This window comes from Erpetoichthys calabaricus, chromosome 2 (genome assembly GCF_900747795.2).
Source record: "Erpetoichthys calabaricus chromosome 2, fErpCal1.3, whole genome shotgun sequence".
NCBI lineage: Eukaryota > Metazoa > Chordata > Cladistia > Polypteriformes > Polypteridae > Erpetoichthys > Erpetoichthys calabaricus.
Genome location: NC_041395.2, coordinates 3,006,364 through 3,021,944, shown reverse-complemented (window position 1 = coordinate 3,021,944; position 15,581 = coordinate 3,006,364). Strand labels below are relative to the sequence as shown.

The window sequence follows — 15,581 nt, the reverse complement described above, 5'->3', positions numbered from 1 at the left end:
AAATAGAACATCATAAACTTCATCTTAAAATCGTTTAATTTACTAGTTTCTCAAATCCCATCGTAACTAAGGTAGCATGTTAAATGCTTTGTTTTGTATTTGATCTTCTATGTGCTCTATGTGCCTGAATCACTACGTGCTCTTCCTCCGACAGGACACAGAATCCATTACGTTCGTAATATTACAGCTCTCTGAGTAATTCAAATACTGAGAAGTACTGTATATATGATATCATTTTCATGATGATATGAGTTAAAGCATGTTATTAAACATGGGAACATGGTGGTGCAGTGATTGTTCATGTCTTACACAAGATGCTTGCTGCACCATGTGCGACCTTCAATGAAATGCTTTATTACAGAAGTACTGTCTTTTTCAAACGTACTCACCCCCAATTCCTGTCCTTACTTTTCTTTCTCCAAATACCCAATCGCCACACAATCAGCTCTGTAAAAGACGTTAAGCCATCTGTAAGCTTAGAACGCCGATTCTTCAAAAGTTGTAAGGAACATCGAAATATCTTCGTAATGTTTAATTATTTTAATCCATCTATCCTTCCAGTGTCGCACCAGCCACAGCATGAAAACAGCGCGAGGCAGGAACAATCCGTAAATGGAGAGCCAGCTCCTTGCTGGCACTGCGGCACCATGTAGTTAAAGTTAAAGTTTTATCTGTATAATATAATCAACATATTTTGCTGCATTTCATCTTAAAAATAATATCGTCATCATATGTAAATACACGCTTTATAAAGTGGCTCAGGTTGTGCAATATTATAACTGTATAATAAGTACAATTACCTCACGATAACTTGTAAGTACAAACAGTTCTACAAGGAGCACTTGATGGACTGATTGAGTGCGTTTAGAGTTCTTGGGATGAAACTGTTTGTGAACCGCGAGGTCCGAACAGGAAAGGCTGTGAAGCGTTGGTCAGATGAGAGCAGTTCAAATAGCGAATGGCTGAGGCAGCGAGTGCTTGATGCTGTATACTGATAATTCTCTTTCCAATCGCTGTAGATCTGTGATTCACACTCAGATACAGTGATATAAATACTCTGAGTGGTGCAGTGCGAGTAATATGGAAAAAGATGATCCGCTGTGGCAACCCCTAACGGGAGCAGCTGACAGAAGAAGAAGAAGGTGCAGTGAGAGTAACAACGCTAAAGCAGTTATGGTATTTAGAATAATTTGACCATTCTGTGGACCATTATATTGCTACAGGTTAGTTACAATCAGATGCATTAAATTTATGAACGATATGCAGTTAATTTCAGTGTATTTGATAAAGCCGCCGTCGTGGATGTGGATCTAAGAAAGGGTAACCACACAGAAACAGTAGCACTGCTTTGACGCTGGGTGCCGCCAGTCTGCAAAACCGAGTGGAGAACTTGCATACGACAGGGTATGAGGTACCGTGGAAAAGTGCGTGGCTTTACGCCAAGGTTAGGTTTTATACATCGTCATTTGAATGTGGAAACGTTCTTATGCAACATTTCTGTGCGTACGCACCGTTTGTACATGAGGCCCCTGGATGGCCACGGAAGACAACAGTGGTGGATGATTGCAGAATCATTTCCATGGTGAATTGAAACCCCTTCACATCAGCCAACCAAGTGAACAACACTCTCCACGGGGTAGGCGTATCGATATCCAAGTCTACCATAAAGAGAAGACTGCATGAAAGTAAATACAGAGGGTGCACTGCAAGGTGCAAGCCACTCATAAGACTTAAGAATAGAACGGCTAGATTGGACTTTGCTAAAGAACATCTAAAAAAGCCAGCACAGTTCTGGAAAAACATTCTTTGGACAGATGAAACCAAGATCAACCTCTACCAGAATGATGGCAAGAAAAAAGTATGGAGAAGGCGTGGAACAGCTCATTATCCAAAGGATAGCACATCATCTGTAAAACACGGTGGAGGGAGGCAATGTGATGGCTTGGGCGTGTATGGCTGCCAGTGGCACTGGGACACCAGTGTTTATTGATGATGTGACACAGGACAGAAGCAGCCGAATGAATTCTGAGGTGTTCAGAGACATACTGTCTGCTCAAATCCAGCTAAATACAACAGTCAAATTCATTGGGCTGCGTTTCATGATAAAGATGGACAATGACCCAAAACATACAACCAAAGCAACCCAGAAGTTTATTAAAGCAAAGAAGTGGAAAATTCTTGAATGGCCAAGTCAGGCACCTGACCTTAACCCAACTGAGCAGACATTTCACTTGTTGAAGACTAAACTTCAGACAGAAAGGCCCACAAACAAACAGCAACTGAAAGCCACTGCAGTAAAAGCCTAGCAGAGCATTAAAAAGGAGGAAACCCAGCATCTGGTGATGTCCAGGAGTTCAAGACTTCAGGCTGTCATTGCCAGCAAAGGGTTTTCAACCAAGTATTAGAAATAAACATTTTATTTCCAGTTATTTAAATTGTCCAATTACTTTTGAGCCCCTAAAATGAATGGATTGTGTTCAAAAAATGCTTTAGTTGCCTCACATTTTTTATGCAATCATTTTGTTCACCCCACTGAATTAAAGCTGAAAGTCTGCACTTCAACTACATCTGAGTTGTTTCATTTCAAATTCATTGTGGTAATGTACAGAACCAAAATTAGAAAAAAAGTTGTCTCTGTCCAAATATTTATGGACCTAACTGTATTCTGTCTTCGTGGTCCCACTGACCTTCATTCCTCTCCTCTCATATCTCCACCTCTCCAGGGTCTCCTCAACCTGCTCCCTACTATCACTACAGATCACAATGTAATCAGCAAACATCACAGTCCACGGTGACTCCTGTCTAATCTCGTCCGTCAACCTGTCCAACACCATTACAAATAAGAAAGGGCTCAGAGCCGATCCCTGATGTAATCCCACCTCCGTCACTCCTACCGAAGACCTCACCAATGTCACACTTTCCTCATACATATCCTGTACATCTCTTACGTACTTCTCTGCCACTCCCAACTTCCTCATACAATACCACAGCTCCTCTCAGTCACCCTGTTATTTGCTTTCTCCAGGTCCACAAAGACACAATGCAACTCCTTCTGGCCTTCTCTAAACTTCTCCATCAACATCCTCAGAGCAAACATCGCATCTGTGGTGCTCTTTCTTGGCATGAAACCATCCTGCTGCTCACTAATCATCACCTCAATTCTTAACTGAGCTTCCACTACTCTTTCCCATAACTTCATGCTGTGGCTCATCAATTTTATCCCCCTGCAGTTACTGCAGTCCTGCACATCCCCCTTATTCTTAAATACTGGCACCAGTTTACTTCTTCTCCACTCCTCAGGCATCCTCTCACTTTCTAAGATTCCATTAAACAATCTGGTTAAAAACTCCACTGCTATCTCTCCTAAGCACCTCCTTGCTTCCACAGGTATGTCATCTGGACCATTGGCCTTTCCATTCTTCATCCTCTTCATTGCTGTCCTTACTTCCTCCTTGGTAATCCGTTGCACTTCCTGATTCACTATCTCCACATCATCCACACTCTTCTTTCTCTCGTTCTCTTCATTCATCAGCCTCTCAAAGTACTCTTTCCATCTGCTCAACACACTCTCCTCTCTTGTGAGTATGTTTCCATCTTTATCCTTTATCACCCTAACCTGCTGCACATCTTTCCCATTTCAGCCCCTCTCTGTAGCCCACAGGTCCTCTTCTCCCTCCTTAGTGTCCAACCTCTCGTACAAATTATCATACACCTTTTCTTTAGCCTTTGCCACCTCTCTCTTCACCTTGCACGTTATCTCCTTGTACTCTTGCGTACTTTCTGCATCTCTCTGACTATACAACTTCTTCTTTGCCATCCTCTTCCTCTGTATACTCTCCTGTACTTCTCCATTCCAACACCAGGTTTCCTTTTCCTCCTTCCTCTTTCCAGATGTCACGCCAAGCACCCTTCTTGCTGTCACGCTTACTACATCTGCTGTAGTTGCCCAGCTGTCTGGTGACTCTTCACTGCCACCCAGTGCCTGTCTCACCTCCTCACTAAACTCAACCTTGCAGTCTTCCTTTTTCAATTTCCACATTTTGATCCTTGGCTCTGCCCTCACTCTCTTCCTCCTCTTGATCTCCAACGTCATCCTACAGACCACCATCTTATGCTGCTTAACTACACTTTCCCCTGCAACCACTTTGCACTCTTCAGTCTCCTTCAGATCGACTCTTCTGCATAGGATGTAATCTACCTGTGTGCATCTTCCTCCACTCTTGTATGTCACCCTATGTTCCTCCCTCTTCTTACAATACATATTCACCACAGCCATGTCCATCCTTTTGGCAAAATCCACTATCCTCTGACCTTTTTCATTCCTCTCCTTGACACCATACCCTCCCAACACCTCCTTGTCTCCTCTGTTCCCTTCACCAACATGTCCATTGAAATCCGCTCCAATCACCACTTTCTGCCCCTTGGGTACACTGCTCATCACTTCATCTAACTCACTCCAGAAATCTTCATTCTCATCCCATTATGTGGTGCATATGCACTAACAACATTCATCATCACACCTCCAATTGCCATCTTCGTAATCATCACTCTGTCTGACATTCTTTTCACCTCCAGAGCACTCTTGACGTTCTGTTCCTTCAGAAGAACTCCTACCCCATTTCTCCTCCCATCCACACCATGATAGAACAATTTGAATCCCCCTCTGATCCACCTGGCCTTACTTCCCTTCCATTTAGTCTCTTGCACTCACAATATATCGACCTTCCTTCTCTCCATCATATCTGCTAACTCTTTCCCCTTACCAGTCATACTGCCAACATTCAACGTTCCTTCCCTCAGTTCCACTCTCTTTACCTTCCTTCTCTCCTCCTGCCTCCTGCCACCCTGTTGGCTAACAGTACTGGTGGCGGTCATTCTTAACTTGGGGTTCGACCGATCCGGTATGGAAATTTGTATTGTTGTCCGCATATTGATTTGGCAAAATTTTACACCGGATGCCCTTCCTGACGTTACCCTCCCCATTTATCCGGGCTTGCAACCGGCACGAAGAAATACACTGGTTTGTGCATCCCCTGTGGCTGGGTTGCTATTATTATTACAACGATGTAAGAAAAACATACATTTGATTTAAGTCTGTAACACCCGATGTAAATTTTGGTTACTTGTAAAATTAGCACTGCAGCACAACTCTGCTTGGCACCACAAATAAAGTGGGACGGGAACGTCCACCTACAGCTAAAGTCACTTTAGTGCACATACAATTCTCCACGCTGGTATTTAAATCTGGCAGTGCCATGCTGACGGTGTATGCGCCCAAACAGAACAAGCCTCTCTGCATTCTTAGCACCATGCACCATAATGTGGAGTGTGGGCAAGATCTAAAAAAAAAAAAAACTTTCAAATGACAACTCCTGCTCAAATGGCATAGTGTTTTCAAATAGTGATGTTTTCATGTATGAATGTGTGTGTGCATGCACAAGAGACAGATATGATCTCATTCAAGTGATTACTGGAATATAAAATAAACACATTCGCGAAGGTATAATGAAACGTATGCTTTTATTCAAGAATGAAACTGAACAAGAAAAAATTCAAGTGACAATAAGATACCAAGAAGACGTGATTCACCAGCATTTGTGTGTCTGCTTTATGGTATATCCCTTCAGCGATATCTTTTGCAAGGTGCTACAGACTCAAATCAAAGGCTTCTTAATTGTAAGGATTAAAAGGATAGATTAGAAATAGCTTGCTCTCTTTCTCTCCCCCCGTGGTCCCCCCACCATTTTGCCTTCCCATGTGAGGCTGGACCCCACTTCACAAAGTCCCAGTCCTCTGACATACCTAGAGACACAGCACGTCCAAAACAAGACCCCCAGCAACGGAGTATGAGGATTAAAATAGAGATATCTATTGACAATACAGTCCAGATACTATAAGCATCCATCCATCCATTCATCCATCCATTTTCCAACCCGCTGAATCCAAAGACAGGGTCACGGGGGTCTGCTGGAGCCAATCCCAGCCAACACAGGGCACACGGCAGGAACCAATCCTGGGCAGGATGCCAACCCTCCGCAGGACACACACAAACACACCCACACACCAAGCATACACTAGGGCCAATTTAGAATCGCCAATCCACCAAGCATAAAGATTTAGATTCATACCTGGTGGCATGGGTCGTGGACTATCTTACAGACAGACCTCAGTATGTGCGTCTTGGGAACTGTACGTCTGACATTGTGGTCAGCAACACAGGAGCGCCACAAGGGACTGTACTTTCACCAGTCCTGTTCAGCCTATATACATCGGACTTCAAATACATCTCGGAGTCCTGCCATATGCAAAAGTTCGCTGATGACACTGCTATCGTGGGCTGTATCAGGAATGGGCTGGAGGAGGAGTATAGGGACCTAATCAATGACTTTGTTAAATGGTGCGACTCAAACCACCTACACCTGAACACCAGCAAAACAAAGGAGCTGATGGTGGATTTTAGGAGGCCCAACTGTGTGCAGATGGTGCAGACCTATAAATACCTGGGAGTGCAGCTGGATGATAAATTAGACTGGACTGCCAATACTCATGCTCTGTGTAAGAAAGGACAGAGCCGACTATACTTCATTAGAAGGCTGGCGTCCTTCAACATCTGCAATAAGATGCTGCAGATGTTCTATCAGACAGTTGTGGCGAGCGCCCTCTTCTACGCGGTGGTGTGCTGGGGAGGCAGCATTACGAAGAAAGACGCCTCACGCCTGGACAAACTGGTGAGGAAGGCAGGCTCTATTGTTGGCATGGAGCTGGACAGTTTAACATCTGTGGCAGAGTGAAGGGCACTCAGCAGGCTCCTATCAATTATGGAGAATCCACTGCATCCACTAAATAGTATCATCTCCAGACAGAGGAGCAGCTCCAGCGACAGACTGCTGTCACCGTCCTGCTCCACTGACAGACTGAGGAGATCGTTCCTCCCCCAAACTATGCGACTCTTCAATTCCACCGGGGGGGGGGGGGGCGGGTATAAACGTTAACATTTAACATTATACAAAGTTATTGTCTGTTTTTCACCTGCATTATTATCATTCTTTAATTTAATATTATTTATTGTATCATTATGCTGCTGCTGGAGAATGTGAATTTCCCATTGGGATTAATAAAGTATCTATCTATCTATCTATCTATCTATCTATCTATCTATCTATCTATCTATCTATCTAAAATATAATCTTCAACAGTCTTGAGAGAGTAAACTTGGAATGATGTTAAACAGTAGTCCTGGATAAGCATAGTAATCCCTAATGCAATAAACCAAGGGTTTGTTGTTAAACAGTCCTCTAAAAAAATAAATGACACATACATACACATACGCATATAATTATAATTAAAACATAAACAAAGAGTGTCAGAGAAGGAAACAGGATGTATAATTACAGTACCAATATCACTGCAGGCGGATCAAACAGCAGGTAAGATCTTCTTTGCCATGCAATGACAGGATGCGACTCACGATTGATTGCATTTCAGAGAGACTTGGGATCAGTTGTTTTTAGCTCTTTTTCTGCTTTGTCCGTAGAAGTAAATATGCAGAGCTTGCCTTGAATGTCCACTTTCAGTTTGGAAGGATACAAGAGGCTGTATCTGATCTCAGCTTTCCTTGAGCACTGCTTGATGTTGTAAAATGTGGCATGTTTAGCAGCTGTTGAGGGTGAGAAATCAGGGGTGATATGCTTGTGGTTATTTTCAAATATAATCTCTTGTTTCTGTCTGAGAAGTAACATGATATGTAATTTAAATTGTAATTTTTCAAAATGCACAATGTGAGTCCTCGATTTAGAGGTATTCGATCCCCGTATGTGGTCAGCTGCTGCTAACTCGGTGTTTGATTTGAAGTCCTCTCCAATTATTTTAGAGAATAGTTCAGCTACGGATTTCACTGGGTTTGGACTTTCACAATTCTCAGGGAGACCTCCGATTCTAATATTATTCCTTCTGCTTGCTTTTTCCAGTGCAGTAAGTCTGTCTCCAAGTACTTTGCATTCAGAATTTGCAGCCATTGCTTTTCTGTCAACACCCGGTGTAAATTTTGGTTACTTGTAAAATTAGCTTTCGCTGGCTAATGGACTGCTGCACCGCAGCACAACTCTGCTTGGCACCACAAATAAAGTGGGAAGGGAACTTCCACCTACAGCTAAAGTCACTTTAGTACACGTACAATTCTCCACACTATTATTAACCCTTTAACCGCCAACTCCCTAAATATTCCCCACTCCAGGCGACATCTGAACAATTTTCGTTTTTTTACTTTTTTACATTTATTCAAGCAGTATTGACCACTAAATGTTGTGCAAGTTCTAGAAATGGGCAAACACATACAACTGGAGTACCAGTTATCCATCCAAATGGTGTACCCATTGTCCAATAGTGGTAGGGCAAGGTATACAACAATTTTCTCTGAAAGTCCAAAGTCCTTACATTCATCTGGCAACACTGCTGAAATACTACTCATAGGATCCTCTTTGCCAGTGTATACACGAAATCTATAAATGTAACCTGAATTCTCAGCTAAGCAAAACATCTTGATACCAAACCGTGTCCTTTTCAATGGTAGATACTGTCGAAACTGTAAGCGGCCCTTCCACAACAATAAACTTTCGTCAACTGCAACTGACGGTCCTGGCATGTAGGGCAACTGAAATGTTTCAAATAAATGGTCAATCAAAGGACGTAGCTTGAACAAGCGGTCGCGGTTTGGATCTTTCTTATCTGGCTCATTTCTGTTGTCATTCAAATGAAAGAATTTCAGCAGCAAAGAGAATCGGTTACGTTTCATGATAGCTGCAAAAATAGGTGTTGCATACATAGGATCTGTAGACCAGTACATCTCAATATCTGGTTTTCTGATTACTCCCATCAACATCAAAATCCCAATGAATTTTTTCATTTCGTTTTCATCAGTGTCAAACCAAGCACGAACACGGGAATGTGGAGGTAAATTGGGATTTTTCTCAATAAACTGTGCTGCATACAGATTTGTCTGATGAACAAAATGTCTGATCAAATCAGGTGACACAAACAGCTCATAAAACTGCTCAGCAGTGTAATTGTTTACATCAACAGTAAAGCCACACGTTGCCTCAAACGGATGCAGAAAAGGTAGTTCACCACGGGCAGCAGTCCAGTTGAGATGCTGGGGATACACCCACTCATCGCCGTCATCTGATGCGTCTTCATTCACAGTATCATGCAGCGCACGTTGCTGCTCATCATTGTCGCTAAAATCTTCTTCAGAACTGCTACAATCATGATCAGAATTGTCCAAAATCGCCTGCAAAGCCTCACTTGAAGTCAGTTTACGTTTCACCATATTCACAGCTGTCACATGCGAATCACGTCACATAACCGGCCAAAACAACCACAGAGTTGTCAAAATACAATGTAGTAATAATACCCACGCCAAACCGTCAGTTATACTACGCGCCAGGCATTCATATAACCATAGGCAAATGTGCCGGATAATTCCGGCAGTATGGCATTAGCAATAAAACAACGATGCCGTATATATCCGGCAGAGGGCGGTTAAGGGGTTAAGATCGCTTAGTAATATAAATTCTAAGCCAACAGTGAAATGCGAACTTAAAACAAGTAACACATTAAAAGTAACTTGCCTTAATGCTAGTGGTATCAAAAATAAAACAAGTGTGTTGGAGTTGAATGTAGAGGAGCATAATTATGATATTATAGCAATAAAAGTAAACTGGCTAAATAACAAAGATGGCGATGAGTGTATCATAGAGGGATACACATTTTTAGGATAGACAAACAGAAAAGGAGGCTGGGTTGCTGCTTATGTAAAATAGAATTTAAATCCAAGTCCTCTTCAATTGGATGATGAGCTCCATCTTACTGAAGACATCTGGCTTCATCTGGAAAGCATAAGGGAAAGAGGTCTTATTTTAGGAGTGTGTTATAGACCACCCAATGCAGACAGTAATTTCAATGCCCTTATTTTTGTTAATATTAAAAAGGTGACTTTACAGGGAGAACATCAGATACTCTGTGAGCAAAACCAGACCACCTTGTGCTCCTCAGCTTGGCACCTGTCTCTTTAAATTTGGATTGTAGAATGGACAGCCTGGCCTTTGTGTGTGCGCGTGTGTGCGTGTGTGTGTGTGTGTGTGTGTGTGTGTGTGTGTGTGTGTGTGTGCGTGTGTGTGCGTGTGTGCAAGAAGTGCTTCAAAGTTAGGCACACACTTCTGCTTCTTAGAAAATGTGTGGGATGAGTAAACGTGTATAGAAAGGCAAAGTGTTAATGTGGTGACAAGCTGGGCGCTGCCTCTTTAAGACACCAATTCAGTCACCAGTATAAAATGGCCTGCATGGAGTCAGGTGTGTGAGTGTGTGTGGAGGTGAATGCCAGTGTAGACATCTCAGGTCAGTGAGAAACTAAAATGCTCTCTGTCTCAAATAAGATGTTTTGACTTTTTTAAGCTGGATTTAAATTATTTGAATAGTTTTATTTTTGTTAATGGAGTTTGTATATTTTTAAAATACAATGAATTCCAAGGTATTTTGTTGTTAATTGAAAGTTGTCTTTTATTTGATAAACTTGTGCTTGTTGTGTTTTCTTTTGCTTCTTCCACTATTTTGTTAAACTGATTTGTTGTGTGTGTTGTTTGCTGCACAGTTTGATTCACGTGAATTAATTTTATTTCACTACAGTTGTTCTGAATTCATTGTTTTCTGATACAGATTTAAAATCCATTTTACAAAGCACATGTTTTTTCTAGAGATAATTTCACATGTATTCTAATGTTCTGCTTTAAAGAGTTGTGTGTTTTCTTTATTATAAGATCATTGTGTGACTTGTTAAAGGTGTGAACATTTTAATTAAATACTGGGCCTGTGCCTCAAGGGCACCTGTGATCAGCGTTTCTGACAGGTCATTGGTGGTCTCTGATCTTGTGATTGGATGCTCCGCCCCTCATTGTTGTGACCTTGAGGTGTTAACCCTTCATGTTACTTTCAGGAGATCCAAAACGGTTTGCGCCATGTCGCTAATCGTGGTTTTTTCTGTTTGTTTTGTAATCCTCCCTCAGTCACATTGTAACTTTGAAAAAGGCCATAAGGTTAAAAGGAGACTTGAACTTGGTCTGTGGTTGACTTTATTTGACCAGATAAGAATTTGCTAAAACACAGAACACGCCATCTGGAGTTTACACCTCTCTTATTGTAGCAGATGCCTGGAATTGAGGGACCCTGAGTAAAGGGAGCTTATACATGCATTGCAGTTTCCATTCATTCCTAGAAGGATGGGGCAGAGCTGCTTTAAACACCATAATCAAAGTACAAAAGATGCACCAAAGAAAGCATCAATTTAAAGAAGTTAAAGTAAATCCTTTTGGTTTTGACCTTGAATTAATGAATGAGAAGCCACTAAGTACTCTGTAGACCCGCCATGTATAGCAAATAAAAGTTCAAGCAACTTCTCATCTGTCCACTCGGCAAAGCATGAAAGTGAGCTTAACACAAGGAGCACCTCGGCCGGCTGTCGAGGAAGGTGGAATTGCAGCTGACGATTATGGTGACTGCTCAGTGGAATGGTCAACTGCGGGCCTCATTAAACGTGTGATCATTTATTGCAGTGGGACAGGATTAATCTAAAACTGTGATGCAAGTTACTGTCTTCTTTCATCAGATGCTATGATGTTTCTTGTGTTACAAGATGAGAAACACAGGGACTGTGTGTGCTGGCGTGGTTTTTTTTCTAACTATGGAAAAGAAATATTATTTATGTTTAAACATTTAGTAAAGTTTAAATGGATTTTCTAACAAAGATTCATTACTCTGTAGGCATGCGTTGAGTGTCAATTACCAACTTTATCACTCCCCACCCTTATGTGAAAACTAAAATCTGGTCACCCTCTGACATCCTGTGCTCCGTCTGGTCACTAGGATGAGACGTCGGGTCAGGTTGGCGAGCATGCACTGGTACAGTTGGCAACCCCCCCCCCCCCCAGGCAGACACATGGTACGGTCCCACCCCCTAGAAATGACCATCTATCTGCCGCAGCCGGGTGTTATGTGGGCATCACCTTGACTTGGTGCAGCCATCTGGGTCTTCAACAACGTGTATCACGTGAGCTGGATCACCCAAATGGAAATTGTGCTCCGTCACAATGCAGGTAATGTGCCTCATTCAGGACTCTGTGAACAACTGCTTGTTTGAAACCAAAGGTCACAGCATCATCAGCAAAGTCAAGATCAGTGAATCTCTCTTCACCAACAGCTGCTGGACCCCACGACTCTGCCCAACATGCAGTCCATACAAGCATTGAAGACAGAAGGAGCAGAACACACCGCTGACAGACCCCAGAATCAACTGGGGAAAAACGCAGAGGGTCTGCATCCAGTCTGCACAGCACTCCCAGTACCAGTGTACAGGCCGACCATGACATACAGCAACTTTGGGGGGGTCCTATGAAGTCTCAGTATGTCCCACAGGGCGGCTCAATCAACATATTCCCTGTTATAGGACCTTATGATGCCAGTTTGCCATTCAGCATTAGTGTATAATAATTCATTTATTAAATAATTACGTTTATAGAGTATGTTTCTAACCTACTCAAAGCACTTTATGTAGAAAGTTGGGACCACTTCAGTCACCAATATGTGGCACTCGCCTGAATGCTGTGACAGCAGACATTAACTATTAGGTGATGAAGGGGTTATAAAGAGTTGGGGGATGATGGGGGGCCAGAATGACCAGCCTTAGACTTTGCAAAAGCTGCCCAGAGATTTTTAATTACATGTCAGGGCCTCAGCTTTATGTCGTATCTGAAGGATGGCACCATATTTACAGCAGTGTCACCATTACAGAACTGGAGAGCTGGGACCCACACATAGTCAGTGCCCCCTGCTGGCCTCCCCAACTCCTCTTCCAGCTACAAGCCAAGCTTTTCCTAGATGGTCTCCTATCCAAGTACTGCTTAGCCCCAGGTGGGTGACCTCAGATGAAGTACATGTGCAGTCTCTTTGTCCCACTTCTATCTGGTGGGAGGTTCTGTAGCATCGGACCTCTGAGATTCACCCGTCCCCACAGATCTGCTCCTAGGAGTTTATTTATATGCATTAATTGTGTTATTATTCTTGTTTTATTAGATAGATAGATAGATAGATAGATACTTTATTAATCCCAATGGGAAATTCACATTCTTCAGCAGCAGCATACTGATACAATAAATAATATTAAATTAAAGAATGATAATAATGCAGGTGAAAAACGGACAATAACTATGTATAATGTTAACATTTACCCCCCTGGATGGAATTAAAGAGTCGCATAGTTTGGGGGAGGAACGATCTCCTCAATCTGTCAGTGGAGCAGGACGGTGACAGCAGTCTGTTGCTGAAGCTGCTCTTCTGTCTGGAGATGATACTATTAATTGGATGCAGTGGATTCTCCATAATTGATAGGAGCCTGCTGAGCGCCCTTCGCTCTGCCACAGATGTTAAACAGTCCAGCTCCATGCCAACAATAGAGCCTGCCTTCCTCACCAGTTTGTCCAGACGTGAGGCGTCTTTCCTCTTAATGCTGCCTCCCCAGCACACCACCGCGTAGAAGAGGGCGCTCGCCACAGCTGTCTGAGAACATCTGCAGCATCTTATTGCAGATGTTGAAGGACGCCAGCCTTCTAAGGTAGTATAACCAGCTCTGTCCTTTCTTGCACAGCGCATCAGTATTGGCAGTCCAGTCTAATTTATCATCCAGCTGCACTCCCAGGTATTTATAGGTCTGCACCATCTGCACACAGTCACCTCTGATGATCACGGGGTCCATGAGGGGCCTGGTCCTCCTAAAATCCACCACCAGCTCTTTGGTTTTGCTGGTGTTCAGTTGTAGGTGGTTTGAGTCGCACCATTTAACAAAGTCATTGATTAGGTCCCTATACTCCTCCTCCAGCCCATTCCTGATGCAGCCCATGATAGCAGTGTCATCAGCGAACTTATTAGTTATTACTACCTATTTCAATGCATTACTATCTTCATTGCCCATTCATTTGCAGTCGAGTCCATAAGTATTTGGATAGTGATGCAGTTTTAATAATTTCCGCTCTTTGCACCACCACAATGGGTCTGAAATGAAGCAGGCAAGATCTGATTCAAGTGTAGTCTCAGTTTCAATTTAAGGTGTTTAACTAAAGCTTTGTTTGAGACATTTAGAAAAGATTGGTATTTTTATACATTGTTCCCTACTTTTTCAGGTGCTCAAAAGTATTTGGGCAAACTAACAATCATAAAGATAATAATCATTTTCAATAATTCCTAAAAATCCTTTCCAGTCAGAGTGCCTGAAGTCTGAACCCGCTGCCATCTCCAAGTGCTGGTTTTCCACCCCAGTGATGCAGTGAGTGACATGCACGTCCAGTTGGGTGGAGGTCAGTTGATTGACTTGGTCTTTGAAGAATATTCCACTTCTTTGTGTTGTATCATTCTGCAATTGTTCTGCAACTTTTTCCAGCAGTCACTTCATCACTAAACACCGTTGACCAATGTTCCCTCTAAGCTGAGCGCGTGAGCAATCGCTCACACGAATTCAGAGCGTCGCTCATACTTCCCGCATGATCGCTCATTCCGACAGCGTCGCTCGTACTTATCGCACGATCGCTCACTCCGACCGTCGGAGTTGGTGCTCATAAATTTTTGGCTTAAACAAAATGTCGCTCATAAACAATGTTTTTTGCTCACTATATGCTACTCCTTAGAGGGAACATTGCCGTTGACCCACTTCATTCGGCGGTCATGCATGCCCATGCCATAACACTGCCTCCACCATGTTTCACAGATGATGTGGTCTTCATCAGATTATGAGCCATTCCTTTTCTTCTCCATACTCTTCTCTATCCATCATTCTGGTATAGTTTATTTTGTCAAAAGAAAGCTGTTTCATGAACTGGACTAGTTTTTAAAAAATATACTTTGTTGTAAAGTCTAATCTGTCCTTCCTCTACTTGTGGTAAACCCGCTGTATTTATCTTCATGAAGACTTTTCTTGATTGTAGACTTTGGAAATGATCATCCTACCTCCAGGTGAGTGGTCTTGGTTTGGCTAAACGTTGGGAAGGGGTTTATACTTTGCCCAGGAAAGAATTCTGTGATTATCTAGCACAGTTGTCCAGCCCTTATGGTCTTGATGAGCTCACCAGTGTGTTCCTCCTCTTTAAAAATGTACCAAATGGTTGATTTGACCAGTCCTGCTGTTTCTGCTCTCTCCCTGATGGGTTTATTTTGTTTTCTCTGCCTATTGATGGCCCGTTTTTACTTTCACGGACAGCTCTTTGGACCTCCTATTGAGAATTCACAGTGGCGGCTTCCAAATGCAAATTCCATGGATTGCCTGCAGACCTTCTACCTGCTTAATAGTTGATGAAATAAAGAGGGATCTGCTCCCACCTGGCTATGGAACAGCTGGCCAGTCAGTTGTCCAACACTTTTCAGCTCCTGTAAATGGGGGGCTATGTATGAAAATGGATGTCATCCCCAAATGGTTGCTATGATATTTCTGTTAAACCCTTTGAGTTAACTTTGAAAACCTACGCTTCACTTATGTAATGATTTCAAAT

At 42.6% G+C, this 15,581-nt stretch overlaps 1 protein-coding gene across 1 annotated transcript in view; it reads left to right on the top strand.

Moving 5' to 3' along the window:
• Positions 1-10,372: 10,372 nt before the first annotated feature.
• The window catches only part of LOC114669453 (kinetochore protein Spc25-like), a 39,724-nt gene continuing 34,515 nt past the window's right edge, over positions 10,373-15,581 (top strand). Inside the window, exon 1 of the mRNA XM_028825676.2 lies at positions 10,373-10,392. The gene's annotated coding sequence lies outside the window, so the exon portion shown is untranslated. The remainder of the gene's footprint in view (positions 10,393-15,581) is intronic.